Source organism: Antechinus flavipes, chromosome 3 (assembly GCF_016432865.1).
Source record: "Antechinus flavipes isolate AdamAnt ecotype Samford, QLD, Australia chromosome 3, AdamAnt_v2, whole genome shotgun sequence".
Lineage (NCBI taxonomy): Eukaryota > Metazoa > Chordata > Mammalia > Dasyuromorphia > Dasyuridae > Antechinus > Antechinus flavipes.
In genome coordinates, this window is record NC_067400.1 from 157,667,022 (window position 1) to 157,688,782 (window position 21,761).

At 34.3% G+C, this 21,761-nt stretch overlaps 1 pseudogene; it reads left to right on the plus strand.

Moving 5' to 3' along the window:
* Positions 1-14,461, plus strand: part of LOC127557081 (HLA class II histocompatibility antigen, DR beta 4 chain-like) — a 184,097-nt pseudogene extending 169,636 nt beyond the window's left edge.
* The last annotated feature ends 7,300 nt before the right edge of the window (positions 14,462-21,761 follow it).

The window sequence follows — 21,761 nt, forward strand, 5'->3', positions numbered from 1 at the left end:
TGATATGGCACATTCTAACTTCCTTAGTCTAAATAGGCCTTTTTTTTTTTTGTTAATTTTTGGAGACTACTTACTCTTATTACTGGTCCTTGTTCTCTAACCCATTAATTACCAGACTGGAGATATGATAGGTACCACTCCCAGGCTCTTTGTTTGAAAACTCTATGTAAAACGGGGCCCCCCCGCAATTCTATGCTTTTAATGGAACACTTATTCTATTGCTTGCTTATCTGTATACACCTTCCTTGCTTGGCAGTGAATATCTATAAACCATTCTGACCCATCCCAGTGTTGCTATATGACACAATTCCTATCTTCAAGAGCTTATATTCTGCTGGAAGAATACAGCATGTAGAGAGATTAAGTACAAATAAAATCGTTAGAGAAGAGAGAAAGTACTAATGACCAAGGGGGATCATTAAAGGTTTTACATTGGAGTTGATAACTAAGGTGACCATGAAGGATGCTAAGGTTTCTAAGAAGCAAAGTTAAAAAGGGAATTCATTCTAGTCACTAAGAGAGCTTATGCAAAGGCATGGAGATGGGAGAGAAAGGGCTGTGGAATTCAGGGAATAGTGAGTTAGCTACTTTGGCTGAGTCATAGTATATGTGAGGTCATAGCTTGAGTGAAGTCATAGACTGCTAATTTTGTTCTCTATATTCCTAGTCAACCTAATTTTCATAGTTAAGCCTGAGGCAATGTAGGGAAAGCTACATTCTGCATAGCACTTGTCTCATGTGCCTATGAGAAATGTTCTTGACAAGAATTCTCACCTATGTGTGTATGTGATTGGAAAGCAGTGAGTTTTTTCCATATAGCATATATGAAAACCTTGTTGATAAATATTTTAAAAAACTCTGGGGTTCAGATAACTGAATGAAATTATGTGAAATACGACCATTAACATCCTTATTTAACAGTAGAACTAAAATCCTTGGCTTATTGTCACCTCTAAATCATTAATTCTTTTATAAGACACAAAACTGAAAGTTCAATTATTGTTATAACATTCTCTAAGAATTTGGCAATCACCAATTTATAGGAGCAATTTTTTTTTTAAATGAGAAACTTAAATCTCTGGACATATGATTTTTGACTTCCAGTAGCTTAATATTCATTTTTGGGTTCAAATATCTTGCAAAGAAATGAACTTTTGAGTAATAAAACCAGAGAAAAGAAAATAAATGATGGAGAGTTATAAGGAAATGGGGATTTTGCTGTTTTACTCTGTCAGAGTCAAATTCTGCTCCATTTCATGCAGGTTATGATGTTAATTTCTCAAGCATGGGTTCTCTTTTACAGGAATGCAGCTCATGGAAAATGACTGCTTTTCTGGAATGCTGATGAAATCTCTTTTCAACAAGAAGTCTTTAGATGAATAATAGAGCCCAAACTTCACTAGGACTTTGGGAGCACACACTTGGGGACTTTTTAAAAGAAGTACTTTGACCTTGGAAGAGAAATCTGTGTAAGAAGTGTTCATCAGGCATCTGAAACTTAGAGACCAACAAACTCTTGCAACCAGATTATTTGACAAAAAAGAAAATGTTGAGTCATTTCAACTTTCCTTCTTAATTGCTGGTGAGCTGATCCTTGTCTAAAGGGGAAACAAAAAAAATGCAGAAAAGCTCTGGCCTTTTACAATTCTTAAACAGTCAGATTGCTAATATAATCTTCTGATTTCAACTTTTGTTCATCATTCTCCACCTTCAATTATACTTTACATTGTAGTTTTCAAATCTGATTTAATTTTACCTCATTTAATTCAATAGCATTTAGCAAGTGCATAGAATGTGCCAGGTGTGGGACTGTTAAGTAAAACCTTCCTCTATCAATCAGATAAACAGCTCATCTGTTGCTTGTAGTTTTAAATTTCTCAAGGTACTGAGAAGTTCCATGACTTTCCCATACTTGCATTGCTATTTTAGGTCATAGGAAAAACCTGAACCCAGGCCTCTCAGACTCTGAGGCCCACCTTCTATCCACTCTCCCATGTGGCTTCTTGATTTATTTTTTGGTATGTCTGAACTTTTGAATGCATGTTTTTCTTATTTTTTAATTTAATTTTTGAAATTTGTGAGTAAAATAAGTATTTCCATAACATAGTATAATCAAAATATGGATTATATGTGAAACTCCAAATCTATTATATATAGCTTGATATTCCATATATATAAAATATCATGTAAACTTCCTCTCACGCCTCCCCCTCCCCCTCAATTAATATTTTTGCCAGGTTTGAGCTCTGCAAAGGTAGGGAACATGTCCTGTTAAATCTTTATATTATAGTTTAAGAGATGGCCAATAGCAGAGCCAGGAAGACATGGGTTCAAATGCCACAAGTGAAATATACTGAGTGAATGCTATCGCTGCTCTGGGGACTTCTTTCATACTGTAAGTTGTAGAGAAGATGCTGATCTGTATTGGGAGAGGAGTTCCTATAACACAATTTTCTTCCTTTTCCTATCCTATTTGTTGAAATGAAGCGAAGGAACCCAGGCTTCTATCCAGTGAGTAAATTAACAATATGTGGACCTTTAAGCTCAGGCTGTGGAAAGGAAGCAAGCCACATTTCTAGTCCTGATCATCAGAGTTTGGGCTCCATTGCATCTGGAAGAACTCTTGCTTTTAGATTGAAGAAACCTCTGGTTGAAGTCCCAGCAGGGGGAGATTTCTCACACACTGGAAAGGCATTTATTAGAGAAGAGGGACTTATTTAATACTGCTGTGTGAATCACTAATGTGCTGCAAGGGGATTCATAAAAGTCTTTGTTCAGAACCACTGGTATGCTGAATGAGGCCTAGGATATTGGGGGCAACTTGGAGCTGGGGAGTTCTCCTGCAGCTTCAGGGGCCTAATCAGAACCAGGGTTGATTTAGCACTACCTATACTGCTTTCATCAAGCCAAGTTATAAACTGTTTCCTTTGGAACTGGGCTACAGTGGAGAGATTTTCTTAAACTGGTGGAGGACTTGTGAAAAAGGGAAACTCAGTTTACTTTGGCTTTGAGTTTGGGAGTGGGTAGTTGGTAGAATGTTTTGCTCCCCTTTCCTCCCTTGTATCTTACTTTGTTCTTTTCTCTGGTTTTTTCCTTGTATTTACCTATGTTTTTTCTCCCCCCCCCCCACTTTTCTCTTAAAATGCCTTCATTTCTTAAGAAAGATTTCTATTATTTTTCGTGTTTCTTATTCTGATCTTTTTTTCTCTGCTCTTTGCATTTCCCTAAGGATTTTTTTGTTGAGATATGGTACTATTCTTTTCTTCTCTAAGCATTTTCCATTGCCTATATTTTTATTTCCTATATTTAGATTTGTTACTACTCTAAAGAATACTGTGATTCATAGTTGGTTATCCTCTACTTCATATTATTTATTTGACACTTTCTCTTAATCAGTACCTTTAGTCACTTATCATTCTAAAATAATTTTCCCTCTTTTCCCCCAAAGTTATTGATATTTTAAAATCTCTTCTCCCATAATTTCCCTCCTTATTTCCTGTGACAAATAATACAAGAAATCATAAACATATTCAGGAATGGAGCACTCTGAGCAAAGGACCATTTTGTTTCCAATCTTTTCATACCTCTACCCTTATCCTAGGGTTTTTGCACGAGTTCAAATTTTACTCTTGCCTTATCATGGCTCTATGACTTTGGAGTAATTTTTCAGTGCCCTTTTAAACTAAGTCTATCATTTAGACAGATGGTAGAAACAGTCTTTCACCTGTAATTGCCCCATACCAAAAAAATCACAAGTCCAGTCTTTATCCCTATAATATTATCATTTATGTCATAATTCATCAGACTTTTGTTCACATCACTTAAAAAAATTAAAACTCAGCCTCTATTCTAGAATAGCAAAAGCAAAAGTAATAATCAATCTATGAAGCTTGAAACACATTTTATTTGTAGCTTCACTGATGCATGAAAAACCATATCACTTTTCTTTCCAACATGCAGGGAAAACTTTGTATACAATTAGAATAGAATTAACAGCTAAAAGGTAAGTTTGGCAGATTCTGGGGTCACAGAAGCAGTAACATTCCTTTTTCCTTTCATTTGTGTGGTTATAGTTGTTTTAATGGTGCTTAACCTCAGGTGACTCATATGTAAAAACATCCCAGTCACTTACAAGTGTTCTCTATGGATTTGAACACTAGGTGGTTTGTGCTGACAATATGTATTTTGGGTGGTAAGCTGTGCGGGGAGCTAATTTCAGACTGATGTAAGGAGAAAAAACCCCCAAAACAAAACAAAACAAAACAAAAATCCTTCCTAATAATTAGAGCTGCTCAAAAGTGGAATGGGCTGTCTTGGGAGGCAATAGGTTTCTTACCCAGGAGGTAGTTTGCAAAACTTTTGAGGAAGTTTGCAGAAAGGATTCCCATTCAAGTATGGGTTGAACACAATGACCTCTGAAGTCTCTTTCAAATTGGAGTTTCTGGAATTATGGAAAACTTCTCAAATAAGATTGCTATTTCACATAGAATCACAGAAGGCACTCACTGACTTCTGTATATTTCATTATGTGAAGCTCTTGAAGAAGTACGTGAGAATTTAATACATGGATATTATAAGCATCTTGTTGTGAATAGCCCCATCTATGAAGTTTCTAAATGATGTCATTTTCAAGACAGGTGACCATTAATATTCATATTATTTTGTTTCCAATTATTAGAAGATTGGCAATGATAATCAATGGAAACAATCATTAATTTAAAAATGCAAGTGCACATGAAATCCAAATGTTTGACAGACTCTGGGGCTATAATTTCCTATAATAAGCCTGAGTCTTTTAAGGAAAAAATGCAAATTTTTTTAGTTTTACATCCACAATGATTACAATTATATTCAAAAATGACAAAAAGTACACAGAAGCAGCATGATATAATGGAAATTTTGAAGTTGAATTCTCTCTTATGAGAGGACCTAGACACATCATTTAACTTTTCTCATAAATAAAATGGAGACAATAATAAGACTTACATCACAGTATAAGGATCAACTGAGGTATAACATATAAAGTGTAACAAATCATTATATATTATATAAATCCTATTAATAAAAAATGTTAATTAAAACATAGACAGAGGCAACTTGGCATAGTGGATAAAAAGCTGACCCAGTTGCCATGAAAACCTATATTGAAGTCCCCTCTGACACATTTTTGTGTGTGACTTTGAACAAATCATTTAAACTCTCAGTATCCTCAGGCAACTATAAATTACTGAGCAGCTGTCAATCTGTATAGAGAGAAGTTTTCTTTATGGACATTGAGGTCCCTCCCAACTCTCAAATTTGTAAAAATTTATATGTATGAATAAACACATAAAACTGTAAACAAACTCTAAATATATTGCTTTTTATAATAATAACAACCTCACATAGGCTTTAAGTTTTTCATCTATGGTGCTTTAAGTTTTACAAAGTGCCTTCCTCACAATAATCCTGTGTGGTAGGAAGCTTTCTGTCTTCTATATGATTATATTTCTTATTTTGCTTGGCTATATTGATGGTTGTTAAGTTTATAATAAAAAACTATTGAAAGAAGAAAAAAGTTGCTTTAAAATTTGTATAACTAGAACTATAATAAAATTTCTCAATAATAATAATAGTATACAATTTAATTTTCTTATTCCAGTTATATGATATATAACAGTACAACCATTAAAGATGCAGGAATGAAAAAAAATCCATGGACTTCATGAGTCTAAAAAAGGAGGAATGAGGAGAGAATTACCTTTTCTCATAAAAAAAATCTCCAAAGAACTGTTTCACTTTTAACTTAATAAGTATCATGGTAGTAATAGTAATAGTAGTAGTACCAATAGTAGTAGCAGTAGCAGCAGCAGCAGCAACAATAACAATTCATATTTATGTAGTATTTTGAAGTTTACAAAGTAGTTTGCTCATAACAGCATTTGGAAGTAGTCATGTAAAACTAGAATCTCTTTGTTATCAATATAAAAACAGACTCAGGGAGTTGAAATAATTTTCCTAATGTCACGTTACTACTAACTAGCCTAGGAGGGACTATGAATCCAAACATCTTCTGACTTTCCAGTGTTTTTATAATTTTCTTCTGGCACATCAATAATATGTTGATTTTCTCCAGTGCATTTTCTTTCAAAATGTCTTAAGTTGTGGTCTTCTAATTTTAAAATCATTCTGCATTTAGATTCTATGCATTGTTCACATTCTTCAACTTCTTCAGACTGAGTATACAAAAGAAACTTAGAAATGTATTAAGCCTGAAAAGAATCAGATGTTAATTGGGCCAGTAATAATAATATCAGATTGTCTTCAAGGAAGCATTGTGGAGATCTGGGTTCAAATTCAGACCTTGATATACTTTACATGATCAGAGGCAAGCCATTATACTGCTCTGAATCACCAATTATTCCTCACTGTAATGAAAAAAAAATTGCACTGATTAATTTATAGTCCCTGAAACCAAGTATATGCATCAACTTTAAGTCTCATTCCCTTTGATTACCTAATATTTAAAACTTAGTAATTATTTGTATATATTCTTGTTTGATTTATTCTATAGATACATATGTAATTGTTGTGTTCTTTGAAAATATAAGCTCCTAAGAGTAACAATTGTTTAATTCTTTGTATTTTATATTCACAATGAATAACATCTCTAGGTATTTGATAAAGATGTATTTATTGGTTGATTAACTGATTATTATGAATGTTAAGAGAGAAATCATTATTTTTTGAACTGTGTGTATACCTGATAGATGTTCCTTGTAGTCTTGCTCTCTCCACTCACTTATTTCCTCTGTATTCTGATGAAATTATTAAGATTTATGACTAGAATCCAAAAGCTTACCTTGAGTAATATCCACATGATCTTGCAAAGCTTATGTTAACAAAGAAGCATCAAACTGAACATAAGTGATTTCTGACAATTTTCTTATGTAGATGGAGATGTTTACAATAGCAGTTTAGGGCTTGGTCAATGCCACCAGACACTATTAAAGGTTTATATTTAAAGAACAAATATTTAATGATGAAATTAGATTATGTGAAGAACTGGTAGAAACTATTTAATGCATTATTAAAAATGTAAAAAAAATTGAACCTATCAACTACCTAGCAAGACAAGACGTAGTAACCACAACTATGCTTACTTTCTTCATTCAAGTGACAATGGTAAAAATCACCAAAAACCAAGTGAAGACCTCAAAATATTCTTGAGAACTCAACCAGAATACTGTTCTAGAATCAGAGCATTATCACAGATTAAATTGTTGCACACAGTCTATATTGAGCCATAAAAACTTAAAAAAATTAAATAAAAATATGAAAATCATATGTGAACAGGATGAATATATCTTACCTGCTGTTTGTCTGCTATAGGATTTATACCAAGAATGTTTTTAGTAAGTCTCCAGAAAATGAGCATATATTCTAATGCTTTATTCAACTATAAAAATCATTTATTTGATTCACTTTGTGATAGTAAGCAAAACATTAAATATTAAAGGATAATAAGCAGTATAACAATTTATCTCAAGATTATCTCTATCTGAAAAGAATGAAATAGTAAGGGTAATAATACTACTGTCATTTTGGTACAAAATCTCATCACTTCATGCCTGGACCACTGCAAGAGTTTTTGGCTGTTGACTTTGCCTTGTTTCACCCTGCTCCATTCTATCCTCCACTCAGTTATCAAAGTGATCTTTTTAAAGCACAATTATGAGCATGTTAAATACCCTATTAAATGAGCTCTAGTGACTCCCTATTTTATATATTGTTTATATTTTTATATACTTCTCTATATTTTATCAAGATAAAATATAAACTTTTTTCTTTGGCCTTTTTAAAAGGGTACTCCCCTTATAACTTGGGTCCTTTTGAACTTTCTTCTCTTCTTATATCTTCCTCTATGTACTCTATGATCTAATGACTTTGGTCTTGCTGTTTTTTACCACTACTCCTGGTCTCTTCCTCTCTATTCTAAACCTTTTCTGCATTAGACTTTGAGCACCTTGAGAAAAGTGACTGTCTTTGTTTGTCCTTGCACTTAGCACATTGCCAGGCCAATAGTAAACACTTAACAAATTTTTATCAATATGACTTCTTCAATGGAAGATTTATCTTTTTTTTAAATCAATAAGAAGCATTGAAGCATCTAGTACAATCAACAGAAGTTGGAATGTCTCAATATATTATACTGCTTTCTTAAGATAAATGACTCCAACCAGTCTAAGAATTATATTGCCAAAATGTATAAAGAAGGGTTACTAAATTATTTACTTATTACCTTTGGAAACTTGGGCTCCGTTAAACCCCTAATCAGTGATAGATAGAAGAAGACATATTCCTTGACTGAAAGTATCTACCCTTGTCCTTTGCTGTATCATTGGGTACACTTTATTTTTACTATTGGCTATAGTCTGAAGGTAAATCAATAGAGTGACTTTATACCAAAATCTACCTCCTCCCCATACCTCCTCATACCTTTCCTTTATTAATGGCAAAGCCTTTGGGAACTAGAATAATCAGGGGCTTGGGGACTATAGATTCTGAACATTTGAAGGCACGTTTGAAATGGTGATTATAATTCTATAAAATAAAAGTATACATACATACATACATATGTATACATATATACATATATATATATGCATTTATATATGTATGTATTATCTGCCCTAAGAAATTTTAGGATAGAAGTAAAGCAGAGGAAACACACACACACACACATATACATGCACATATATATGTGTAGGTAGGTGTATGTATATATACACATATTTAATAAAATTAGAGCTCCAGGTATTATCCTATAAAAATTTCAAAGTGATACAGTAATTAATTTATTCAACTCACAAATGTTTGTTGAGATCAGAGTCACTATTGTGAAAGGTAAAAAGTCTATTAGCCTAGCTGTCTGTATTCCTAATTCTATTTCTAACTGACATTGGGCAAAATTATTTATCTTTCTATGTCTCAATATCATCATCTGTTAGATGAAGAGGTTGGACTGGAACTCATCAGTGTTCTCCTCTAGTTTTGTGCATCTAGGATTCCATATTTTTGTGCATTGAATAAATGGAAAATAATAAATAAGAGGTTTTTCTGTCTGGATTAAACAGTTTTGCCAGAGAAGAAGTTGAAATGTGTTATAGTTAATAGAGTACTGCGCATAGAGTCAGAAAGGCTTAGCTTTAATTGGTCCCTCAGACACTTATGAGCTGTTTGACCCTCAGAAAATCATCTAATTTCTCAGAATCCATCAGACTCCTCATCTGTAAAATGGGGGTAATAATTAAAACTATTTAATAGATTGTATGTATCAAATGGCACAGAAGGTGGAAAGCTATTTGCAAATCTTAAAATTCTAAATAGATATAAGCTTACATGCTAATGGCTTTTGATTGCCATCCTTGGTTATTACACTTGCCAAGCATACTTTTATAATGGAAAGAAGATTACCTTGCTAGGTTTCCACATTTGGTCAGTTTTCTTAAAGGGATTTTTCAGTATAAAAAGTGATATCCCCATTCTAAGTCCATAAAGTAGTCGATCTCCTTCAGTCAGCAATATCTGGCCTGCATTTTCCATATTTTCTCTATAAATCAAACATATATATATATATATATATATATATATATATATATATGTCAAGATAGTCCCTCTTCACCAATACATTTTTTCCTTAGCAAATTAAATTTTGAAATCATTTATCTTTTTAAAGTGTCTCTGTGGTACTCAATTGATTGTAGTTGTGAACCTTGATACTCTCTAGCTGTGTTTCACCTTCATAGCTAATATACTGGGAGCTTTCCAAGACTATTCCAATCATAGGTGTGATGGTTAATATTTATTGGGTGGTGCCTAGAGTTTTTGGCAAGGATAAGGGAAGTTTCCTTGTCTTCCTTGTGTTTTGATGTGTGCAATCTCATCTAGATCTCTGCCATGTTTTTAGGAAGTAATTGGATGTGCATGATAATGGGGGTGGTACCTCTGGTATTTTTCAAAGGACATTGTCTTAAGTACACCAGATAGGCTTCCAAATAATATTAATACTGTTCCAGAAATCAAGATTTTGAATTTTAGTTCTGGATCCACTACATATCAGCCATTTGACCTAGGCACCTTTTTTCCCTTTCCTGAACCTCAGTTTTCCCTCTTTTTGGAAAAAAAGGGTTCTGTTGCTCAGAGAGGTAAAGGGAATTATTCAAGTACCCATAGAGAGATTGTCACCTGTCTTCCTACTTCTTCCACTATCTTATTCTTTGTTGGCATCTTCTTTGCCAGTACTTCTTCAGTTTCTTATTAGTTATGCAATATGACCTGCCCCTCCATTATTTTTCCTATGATACTCCTCCTGACTAGCATATACAGACACTTAATAAGTGTTTATAAAATTGAAGTGAATGATAAGGTCTTAAGTTTACTTTGTATCATTGAAGCTCATGCTTCTTACACGAGCACCCTAGAGAACATTTTTTCTGGAACTAGTATCAACAATGACAAGAGAAGATATGATTTATAAATTCCTTATCAATGGACAAGAATTAGTTCATTCTAAGAAATTTACTAAATGCTTTCTAGTCTATAACTTAGAGTAGTAGATTCAGTTAGCTGTCTCTCTTTTCTTCTCTTGCACCATTCCCTCTTCCATATACATAAATACATATAGAGCAGGGTATAAAAAGTGTTTATACAATTTCTCCCATTAAGTAGATTATGATTGTATTTTAAGCTTTTAACTGGGTAGAAGCTAATTTGCTTTAGCTTTAAAGTTACATCTGGCTATATATGCTTAAGAATTTAAATCAAAGCCTCTATTGAATTTTCTTTGTTCTTGGGAAGGCAAATATATCTTTCCTTAGTTTTTTTTTTTTTTTTTTTTTTTTTTTGGTTTGTTTGTTTTTTAAGCATGTTTTGCTGTTTGGTACTAAAGTTTGTCTTTTTTTGTTGCTTCAAATGAATCAAATGAAAATGGACAGAGTTTTATGTATGTTATAAGGTAACAGGGCCCAGCTATGACCACAGTCTTTTCCTGAATGGCACAGGGAACAGTGCTGGAGAGCAAACACATGAGCTTTTTGTCTGTGCATTTGCCCAGAGGACTTAGTGATATAAATCTAAATAAATAAATGGATGTGTGAAGGTTGTCCTGTCATTCTTGGATGAAGGTGGTCTCTTGGCAGACAGTAACTCTATACACAAGTGCTTTATCAGGTAAAAATAACTTTGCATGACAGAGATGACACAAGTGATTCCAACTTGCTTTAGAGATATGATTTAGATTCATGATTGACATGGTGAGGAGTAAGTTTATTAAAAGTTTTAAATCACAGTTGTTCCAGTACAATATTTAGATGATTGAAGTTACAATTGTAATTATGCTATTTTCCCTCTAGGGCAGCTACCCATGTCAGAGTTTTAATAGATGCTTTTTCTAAACTTTATCTTGGCATTTTTTCACATGCAGATGGAATTTATTCTGGGGTAAGCCCTCTCTGTGCAAGCATGAGCAGGAAAGAACATTGGAGAAAAATGCCCCTCTTGTAAAGAACTTCAACTCTAAATTTGGGGAATAGGGGAAGGAAGGAGAGAAGGATATATCTTTCATAGTTCTATTAACTGAACTTATAAAGATACTCTGAATGCCAACAAAAAGTGGAAAAGCCTGTACTTATTACTGCATAAATACTGATAGCTATTAAAATAGTAAACTGCTTAGATAAATTCCAAACACATAAACTTGATAAAGTTTTTGACTGCAACATGGACCAAAAAATGAATCAAATGCAATGTATAAAAATAATGGCTAAGTATTATATGATCCATTTAGTTCTCATATATGAAGTCATGATCAGGGAAACTTTTGGAGAAGACTGTGATTTAAAAATTTTGTTATTCAAGTCATATAACAAGCCCAAGTTAAAAAATCAAGCCCCATGTTTATAAACATGTCCTTGTCTGTGGGAAAGTCAGCACATGCTTGAATTTCTTTCAGCTTTTACTTTCATCATTTTTTTTCCTTCTGACAATCATTAGAGAAATGCCATTTACATGCTTCTCCTCCTCCTCTTCTTCTTCTTCTTCTTCTTCTTCTTCTTCTTCTTCTTCTTCTTCTTCTTCTTCTTCTTCTTCTTCTTCTTCTTCTTCTTCTTCTTCTTCTTCTTCTTCTTCTTCTTCTTCTTCTTTTAATTTCTGATCAGAATTCTTTTCCTATCTGACAAGAAAGGGTCATTCCACTGAGAGGGGAGACCCAGTTTGGATTTCCTTCTTGCACTGTCAGCTGTTTGTGCATTTAATGACAATGTTCTTTCATCAGCGTAAATATACACCCTGCCTGCCAAATCAGATGAGACTTAAACCTGCAATAATAACATTTTGTAAAATTTCTATGGAATGTGGCAGTGGTGGCCTGTGGCAAAGAAAAATGAAGTCAGTTGCATTGCACGGTTGTCTGTTCCGAATTGTTATCCTGCCAGTTGGAATTTGTTGTTTTCTCTGTAACTCATTTGCTTATTTGTTCAATGACTATACTTTCAACCTGGCGCCACAGGGCCCCCATTTCTGAGCATATGAAACTCGGATGGTTAGAATATACATAGCTATATCCTACTACATGAGTGATCAGATGAATGAACAGATGAAACTGCCAAGTTTAGATAGAAAGGAACAGATAAGGATTAACCTGTCTTCCTAATACAGAGGCATTTGCCACTAACCACCCAAGAAGAGGAAGGGGAAAAAAATCAGCTAGATGGATTATCCCTGGATCAAAAAAACCCCATTCTTATTGTATATCATGGCCTTTGTCTCTGATTTTTGTCTGTCTCGGGAAAGACATAGCACCACATAGCCCAGTTAAGCCTGCTGACCAATTTTAAAAAAGCAAAACACAGTGCAGTGAGGTAAAGAATTTAAGTTAGAAATCTTTTCTACACACTCAGCATTCTAAGTAACAGGCTGTGTCCCAAATGAAAACACATGAATGAAGTTCTAGCCACATACATTTAGTCAACTAAATATTGAAACATGTATACTTAACAGTGAGTATTGAATTCCACTTTCAGCTCATTGAATTCCACTTTCAATAGTCTTGGCATTAGTGCACTAAGACCTCTCCTCTTTTCCTCAAGTACCAATTCATTCCTGGGTAGTAGATTAGGCTTTAAAATGTCAGTAGTCTTTGGCACAATTTTATTCCTGAATTTTTTTTTAATAAAAGCAATTTAAGATACATACTTGATACAGAAAGCTAATTATTTGGGGCTTTCCTGTTTTCCTTATACATATATAATCACTGGCATAAAAAAACTGAATGAAATGTGACTCTATCATGAAAACAGCAACAATTATCCCAATGTTTACCATTCTTTTTAGCTTAAGAGCTCAAGAATCAAATGATATTTTTCTAGGGTTCAGTGTACATTATAGCTGATGCAAGCTGCATTTTTACATAGTGTGACTATTTCAGATGACATAGATTTTGAAGAATCTTAATTGCAGAATGGTTATCCTTCAAATCAAGAGACTGGGATATTTATCTCCATGGTCAGCCTTGACTTTTTATTCACAAATGAGGCAACGTGCTGTTCTAGAAAACTTCCAAGTATGGGTTTCTCATGCTGATTTTTTAGACAGCCTTGTCATGCTATTGACTCATTGAAAAATGTTCACTTAGAGTTAGCTGTTGGCCATGTTGGTCATGACCAGGTTGGGATCATTAATTCCCAGGCAGAGGTGACCATCAAACCTAATACACCCCTGGGATGTCACTTCAGAACATTTCACTGGATTTGTAAAGACTGAATGTTACTTTGTGAACAGAATAGAGCATGTGTGGAATGTCAGGAAATATATCTATAATCAGGAGGAATATGTTCTCTTTGACAATGATATGGGGAAGTTTGTAGCGGTGATGGAGCTGGGACATTGGGATGCTGAGTATTGGAACAACTGAAGGATGAACGTGAGTATAGATATGGCCAGGTGGATAATTACTACAGGCACTTTGATGGGGTGAGCCCTTCTTAGTGGCCACGAGCATTAAGCCCAAGGTAATTGTGTATCCATCAAAGATGCCTTCCTTAGGACACCCCAGTTGCTTGTCTTCTGTCAATGGTTTCTATTCTGGGGACTTGGAGGTCAGGTGGTTCCTGACTGGGCAGGAAGAGATAGTTAGGGTGGTGTTCACAAACCTGATCAGTAATGGAGACTGGACCTTCCAGACCCTGATGATGCTGGGAATGACCCCCAAGTGTGGAGATGTCGAAGTCTCTGCCAAGTGGAGCATTCCAGCCTTCAGAGATTTGTCATTATAGACTGGAGAACACAATCTGAATCTGCCTAGAGAAATATACTGAGTGGAGTTGGGACCCTGGTACCAGATTTAATATAATTGGGATTGGCTTCATTGTCCACAAGAGGAATCAGAAAGGAAATTTGTGTTCATAACCAACAGGGCTCCTAAACTGATCCCTGAAGCTATGTTCTCTGGAGTTGTTACCTCTCCTCTTAGCCTCCCTCTCACATCTAGAGTCCCACTGCTTGTGCCCAGCTCTCCAGAACATTAGGAATACTACTACCTTTTTTCTTGGAATAGCCTCTTCCCTATAATTTCCCCTCTGTCTGGACTCTTTGACATTTACCAACAGAGCTTCACAGATCCCCTCCACCCACCTTTCTTTCTGTACTAGTACTTGATCTATTTTTGGTTCTTAAATGTTCACCCTAACAGTTAATTAGAAGACTGAGAATTAACAGATGCTTGAAGATACAGAGACAAAGTTGGGGGAATGGAGAAAGGAAACTCTAATTCTTGGAATCTGTAGAATCTGTCCAAGTGTGAAATGTCCCCAGAGGTGAAGATTGCTATCAATAGCTTATCTTTTCATCGCAGGTGCCTTTTGTTCATTTCCTTCCATAAGTCCTGTAGAATTTGACTACCCCACATGCTGTTGCGTTCTTCTATATCTCTTAACATTATGTGGATCCTAATGGCCTTCACAGTCATCTGCTCAGAAATGCTTAGCTTTTCCTGTATGCTAGTCCCTCCTCATTCTGGTGCTTCTCTCTGGCGAATTCTATCACTTCTACTCAGTTCTTCTTTGATGACATGCTGTAGCCCTATGTTTGCCTATCACTTGCCTCTCATTTCACTTTTACCAAATTAAAATTTTAATAATTTAAAAAATGTGCACTCATTCTGAAGTTTTAGATATGGATTCTCAACAAATTCAACAAATATTTAATAGCCTACTAAGTACTAAGCAATGTGCTTGACAGAAGTCAATCATTAATATCCCCCATATATTGCCTAAGTTGTAAAGCAGTTACCTGTATTTGCAGAAAATGCTGATAATGTCATAATGCCAGAGATATGACTTGAACAAGATATAATGTTTGAAGTTCCATCTCTTTTAAATTACTTTGAATTTATTTATATTTATTCTCTTTACATTCATCATATATATATATATATATGTGCTTATTGTCTTCCCTATTGAATGTAAGCTTCTTTTGAATACAGATTTTTTAACTTATTGAATTATAAACTCAATAAATAGCTCAGTGTTTGGTACATAATAGATGGTTTGTAAATATCTTTTTCCCTGACTAGATCAAAATTCTTTATAGAGATTATAGTTAACAGGTTATTTCTCTGTTGTTTGGACATGGCATTTAGCAGAGATCACAGAACCATGGAAAAGTAGATTTGGTGTTAGTAAGAACGGCAGAAGCTATTTAGTCCACCCCCTTCCTCCATTTCATACTAGAGGAAAGGCATTAAGGACAAAGTAAAATGTCTTGCAAGTGAATGCAAGAGTGGTTGCCTTTGGGCATAAATGATTGATAATCGAAGAAATAGACTGTTCAGGAAAGCCTCCAGGGTATTATTTTAGAATATGTAGAAAGGACATATTTTCTTTTCCACTTAATTGACCCTTAAAAAAAAAAAAACCTAAATTAACAGGATCTATTGATCTTTTTTTTCTTCTTGGAAAATACAATCTTGGAAAACAAAACAAACAAACTAACAATCAACAAACAAAAAACACCAAAGGTATTTCTATTATTTATATAGGATGCTATTGGCCAATCCATGATCAATAATTCATATCCTTTTTGACTTTTTTCCACCTGTATGAATGGATTTGTGTTGATCTATTCATATTCTCTTATCTTGTCCTCTTTGTGCATAGCAGAAGCTTGTGAACAGGGAATAGTGCTGAACAAATTGGTATATCCAAGATTCAAACCAATGACCTTGGTCTCATTAGCACAGTTTTCCACACTGGTCTAACCAGTCACAGATTTACAGCAACATAAGCTAAGGGAGATGAATGGTTTCACCATACTTCAGTTACTGAAGATCCCAGAAATAGTCCCATTGGGCTATTTAGATGCATTTGTGTAGTGTGTTCATGTTAGCCTGGAAGCTTGGAATTATTGGGAACATTATGTCAAAGTCTTTTCTTGTTCTAGTAAATCAATATAGCTTCCTAGGTAGCTTCTTCAGCATACTATATAATTGGGGCATAGAAATCTTGGATTCTTCAAGGGCAGGGGTTTTCCTTAAATAATTTAGATAGTGCTGTCATGACTACCTTGTTAATTCATGACTACAATGTGGAGTCAAACAATAGTTTTTCCCCCCATTGTGAAGGTGTATATTTTTATGGTGACTAGTAGAAATCAACAATGCCACAGTAGTGGATAATTATGAGTAACTGTGCCATCATTCTATGGTATGAAAGTGACTTTTAGTGAGAAAGGAAAGTAGTTTATATAAGGCTTGATGCTACCCTGTTGCTTTTAGATAGAAGTGGTTTAATAGTGGAGTGGAAAACATTCAAGGAAAGATAAAACTATATAGCTGTATAAGCATGCCACAAATGTGGTTATGGTGGAAATGAAAGGGTTTGGGGATAGGGGAAGAATTGTGATTTGTCTAGGTCTTTTGCCACCAGCTAGTAGTCTAATGTACTAGGGCAGTGTTTAGTATCTTACCCAAAATAGGTCAAATCACAGGAAAGGTGAGCCTGCAATAATTAGGTAACTCAGACACAAGCTAGGCTACTAACTACACTTTTATGAAAGCAGTTTGAAAGGTCTAAAAGTGTGTTTAAGAGCCATGAATATTGATTGTTTTCTGTCTGGAGGCAGGTCTTATTTGAGGTTTTCTAGTTATCTATCTTGAGTTTTACAATATTTAATACTTTTTTCCCCATCTTAAATGAATGAAAAAGTATTTAATATGCCTCTTTTTAGATACTTAGACAACCAAGAAAAAAATAAAGCAGTTCCTCTTAAGATGTGACTCAAGAATTCATAATACTTATATTCACATGTATATACATATTTGTAAACATGTTTATAATATATATATACTATATATATATATATATATATATATATATATATTATATATATATATAATGACAATCCCCACATGGAAAAAAATCCTTCACATGCTGTGAAGCTGCTTCCAGAAAAAACCCCAAAACATGATGATGATGATATGCTATGGAAAGTCCCTGCTCCCCAATTTGGAACATTCATAGACATTCTGCAACTGGTTCTGCCTGGCTAACACCCTGTTGAAGATATGGATTGTTGACTGATTCTGTCATCAGAGCTAGGGTGCACTCAGAAAGCAATTAATCAATAAATTGAGAGTTTACTCTTGTTCTGTGCCACTTAGCTGCTAATACTGAATTACCAGATTGGTAATTGATTACCTAGGGTAGTAATTACTGTTGGTTAAAAGTGGAGATTATACATTGAAACGAAACTCCCAGTATTAGAGAAAGTCAACGTTGTCCCCTTAAGGGTACTTCTAAAACCCTAAGAGAATAATTGATCTCACTCTAAAAAGAGGGAGCCTAGACCAGGAGTTTGTCTGTTGAAGCCAATGGATTCTTTCTCAGAATAATGCTTTTAAATATAGAAAATAAAACCCATAGAAACAAAAGAACACACATAGTACACACAAGAAATTTAATAATTGAAATAGCCATTAAAATCTATATTCAAAAACCCAAACTTTAGAGATCTCAGTTTAAGAATTTCCAATCTAGATTGAAAATGTGTAATGAAAAAGAAATCTAAGGTGGTTAGAGATTTGAAACAATGAGTTGGGGAAATTCGAGTAGAAGGTCATGCTTAATTAAGTCTTCAAAGAAGTGAAGGATTTTCTAAGGGGTCATTAAGAAGGCAATGAATTCTAGGTGTTGGGCACATCCAGTATCAAAACTACTGGGAAATAAAATATCAAAAGAGTAGAAAACTACTCTTACAGTTAACTGAATCAGAGTTTGAGGAAAGGAAGTAGTAGATAATAAAATTGGAAAGGCAGATTGGGGTTATATTGTGAAGGACTTTAAAAGTCAAAGAGAAGAGATCATTCATGGTCTTAGCTACAGCTAGATGGTTGTTGGATAAAGTGATGAGCTTACAGTTAAGAAGACCTAAATTCAAATAAAACTTCAGAAACCAGCTCTAGGCAAATCATTTCATCTTTGTTTCAGTTTCTTCAATTGTAAAATGGGCATGCTGATCGCATTTATCTCAATGGGTTGTTGTGGGGATAAAATGAGGTAGCCTAGCATATTTCCTAGCACAGAGTAATTACTTGTTAAAGACTTACTTTCTTAATTCCAACCCATTCCTAGAGGTAAAAAGAGTTTATTGAGTAAGGGAGAAAAATGCTCAAAACTGTGTTTAAGGAAAATTACTTTGAAAGTTTCAAGGAAGATAGATTGATTGGAAAAGGTGAGAAAGCCAATTAGAGACCATTGTAATAGTTCAGGGGAGAGGTGATGAAGACTTGATGATGATTGTGTGAGTAATGAGGATAAATGTGAAAGATTTTGTGGAGGTATTAACAACATTTGGCAACTGAAGAACCCAATGATTTGTTTATCAAATTTGTGGATAACATGAAGCTTGAAGTGTTAAGTAATATGTTGGATGGAAGAATTGGGATTCACAAAGTAAAAACAGATTACAAATTGGACTGAATTAAATGAGATGAAATTCAGTACAGATAAAAAGGAGTCATTTTGATTTAAAAAATCAGGTGTGAAAGTATAGGATATAGGAGACATGGATAGAAAACAGTTCATTTGAAAAATCCATGGATCTTTTAATGATGTGCAAATTCAATACACATTTATAGTGTGACCTGTTAAACCCTAAAGATAACAAACTCACAGGAACATACCATGTCTATAATTAAGGATATGATAGTCCTGCTGAATGATATGATTTCTAGATCTAATATCAATTCTAGACCCTTTGCAAAGAACCCAGAGCAGGAAAATGTTGCTGAAGTGGGATTGAAATTATGCCACATAAAGATTAAATCAACAAAGTGAAAATCTATAACTTGAAAAAGAGAAAATATAGAATAAGAGTAGAAGACCACATCAGGAGACCAGGAATTCAAACTGTATGTTTTTTTAAGGTCTTTCTATTATGTGTAAGAGGAATCATATTTGTTTGCTTTTCTCTGGGAAGCAGAATTAGGAACAATAATTCTATATGGCAGGTGCAGATAGATGGACTTAGTTTTGATAATAGGAAAATTTCTACTAATTGGAGGCAGGGGAAGGTTTTCTGCTCATGTGAAATTTGAACTAGATAATTTTGAGAGTCGGTGATTTCATGAATTGTCAGTAAGAAAATAAACAACAAATATATAAATGTATGTGTGTGTGTGTATTCACATCCATTCATCTGTATGGATACATATATACATATATGCAGATATATGCACACTCATCACATATATGTATGAGAGAGAGAGAAAAAAAATAGAGAGAGGGGCTGGGGGCCGGTGAAGAGGTACACTACCAGACATATTTCTATAATGAAAAATCACGTTATTTTACCTTTTTAATTATTTATGGAGTACAGAAGATTATATTCAGTGCCTCCTTTCATTGATAATTTTAAAACATCTAATTGAACATTCCTAATGTCATTTTGTACATTAGAGGCATTTTGTTTAGAATAAATCTAAAAATAATATAAATAGTTTTAGTTTAAATGGAGGTGTTTTGAATGATCATAGTTTGTAAAATTAGTTGAGATAGGTCTGAAGTAATGCCATTCAACCAAAACAGCTTCAAGGTTCTGTTTTTCTCATTTCCTTTTGCTTTTCCCCCCAAAGAAGAATAAACTACTTAGGAGAGTATTACTGAAACTGTTCTTAGCCAATTCAAGGTGTAATTTTTTTTTTTTATTCTACACCAGCCAAATGTCTACCCATTGTTGCCAGCATATCTTTTGTTCCTTCCCACTTCTCTGGCTATACTCAAACTAGCCCTCTTCCCAGAAAAGCTTTCCCAATCTCCTCTCTCTTTCTTTCTCTTCCTTCAAGTCCTTGAGTTTAAAAATTGCCTTACCTGTGAAGGTTTCCCTGACCAGAGCAGACAACATTGATTTCTCCCTGATTTGTTATCAATTTGTATCCTAAGGGGAGTTTTTACTCTAAGAATTCCCTATATGAGTGAAATCATAGATCTGATTCCTAAAAAAGCAATAGAAATCAGAAATTAGTTGAATGTTTCAGTCTATATTTACCTGAGTTTAAACACTAAGTCTGATATTTGCTACTTGTTCAAACTTAATTAAATCGCAACCTCCTGGGCCTCAGTTTCTTCATTTACTAGGTTACTGAAGTCCTTTCTAGTCCTATTTACATAATCTTATAATCTCACAGGGACATGCAATGTTTAACTGTAGCCCTTTTGAAGAATTTTCCTCAGGGCCATTGTGTTCCTCACTTCCCACCTCCCTTTCAATAATATTCAAGGTTTCATTGACTGCCTTTAATAATGCTCAATCTGGTGCCAGATGCTCACCTGCTAATTTCTTAAAAGTACAGATTCTGTCTTCCAGGTAGAGAATTGGTATTGGAGCTGGTAGGTAAAAGCATTTTTGAGATACCAATGAATATCATAGTCAGGATCACCAAACATTTCCTGAATTCTTTCTGGATGCTTGACCCTGTGCTAGTATCCAACTTTATGAAAAGACTTAGGAAATCTGATCCTGATATGTTACTTGCCTTTTCTATACTCCCTCCATAATCAACCTATTTTAATTTCTCATTGAAACATAAAGGTGACTTGGGTTCTTGGAGGTTATTCCAGTAGAGCATATAATCTGCCAAATTTTACTGAACTAGTAGATTGACTAGAGACTCAATGGGTCTATTATTTATGGATTAGCTCAGTTAGTTCAGAGAGGCTCATCCCTAGAAGATGGGTCATTCAATGACAATTTTATTTTGGTCTCATCAATTCATCAAAGTTTCCATTATGTATGGAAGAGTCAGATTGCAATTTATATTAATAAAGAGATCTCACACGATTCAAATCCAACTTCAGCTGTGTGACTTTGGGCAAGACATTCCCTGTTCACCTCAGTTTCTTTGACTGTAAAATGGACAAACTAAGAACACCCAGTCCTAGACTTGTGAAGAGGAAACGAGATAATATTTGCCAAGCACTTAATAGGTGCTATATAAATGCTAGCTATTGTTACTATTATCATTACCTGTAGGATTAATACTGCCCCAGACCTCAACACCAAAACTGACTTGAAGACACTGAGTGACAAAGAGCATTAGAAGAACCTCTCATTATCTCAATATCATGAAAAACTCCCTATTATTTCTGCTCTGAATTTTGTGCTTTGCTATCTTAATAAATGGATCAATCTTGTTTTCCTTTGATCTCATCTCTGGCTCATATTCCATT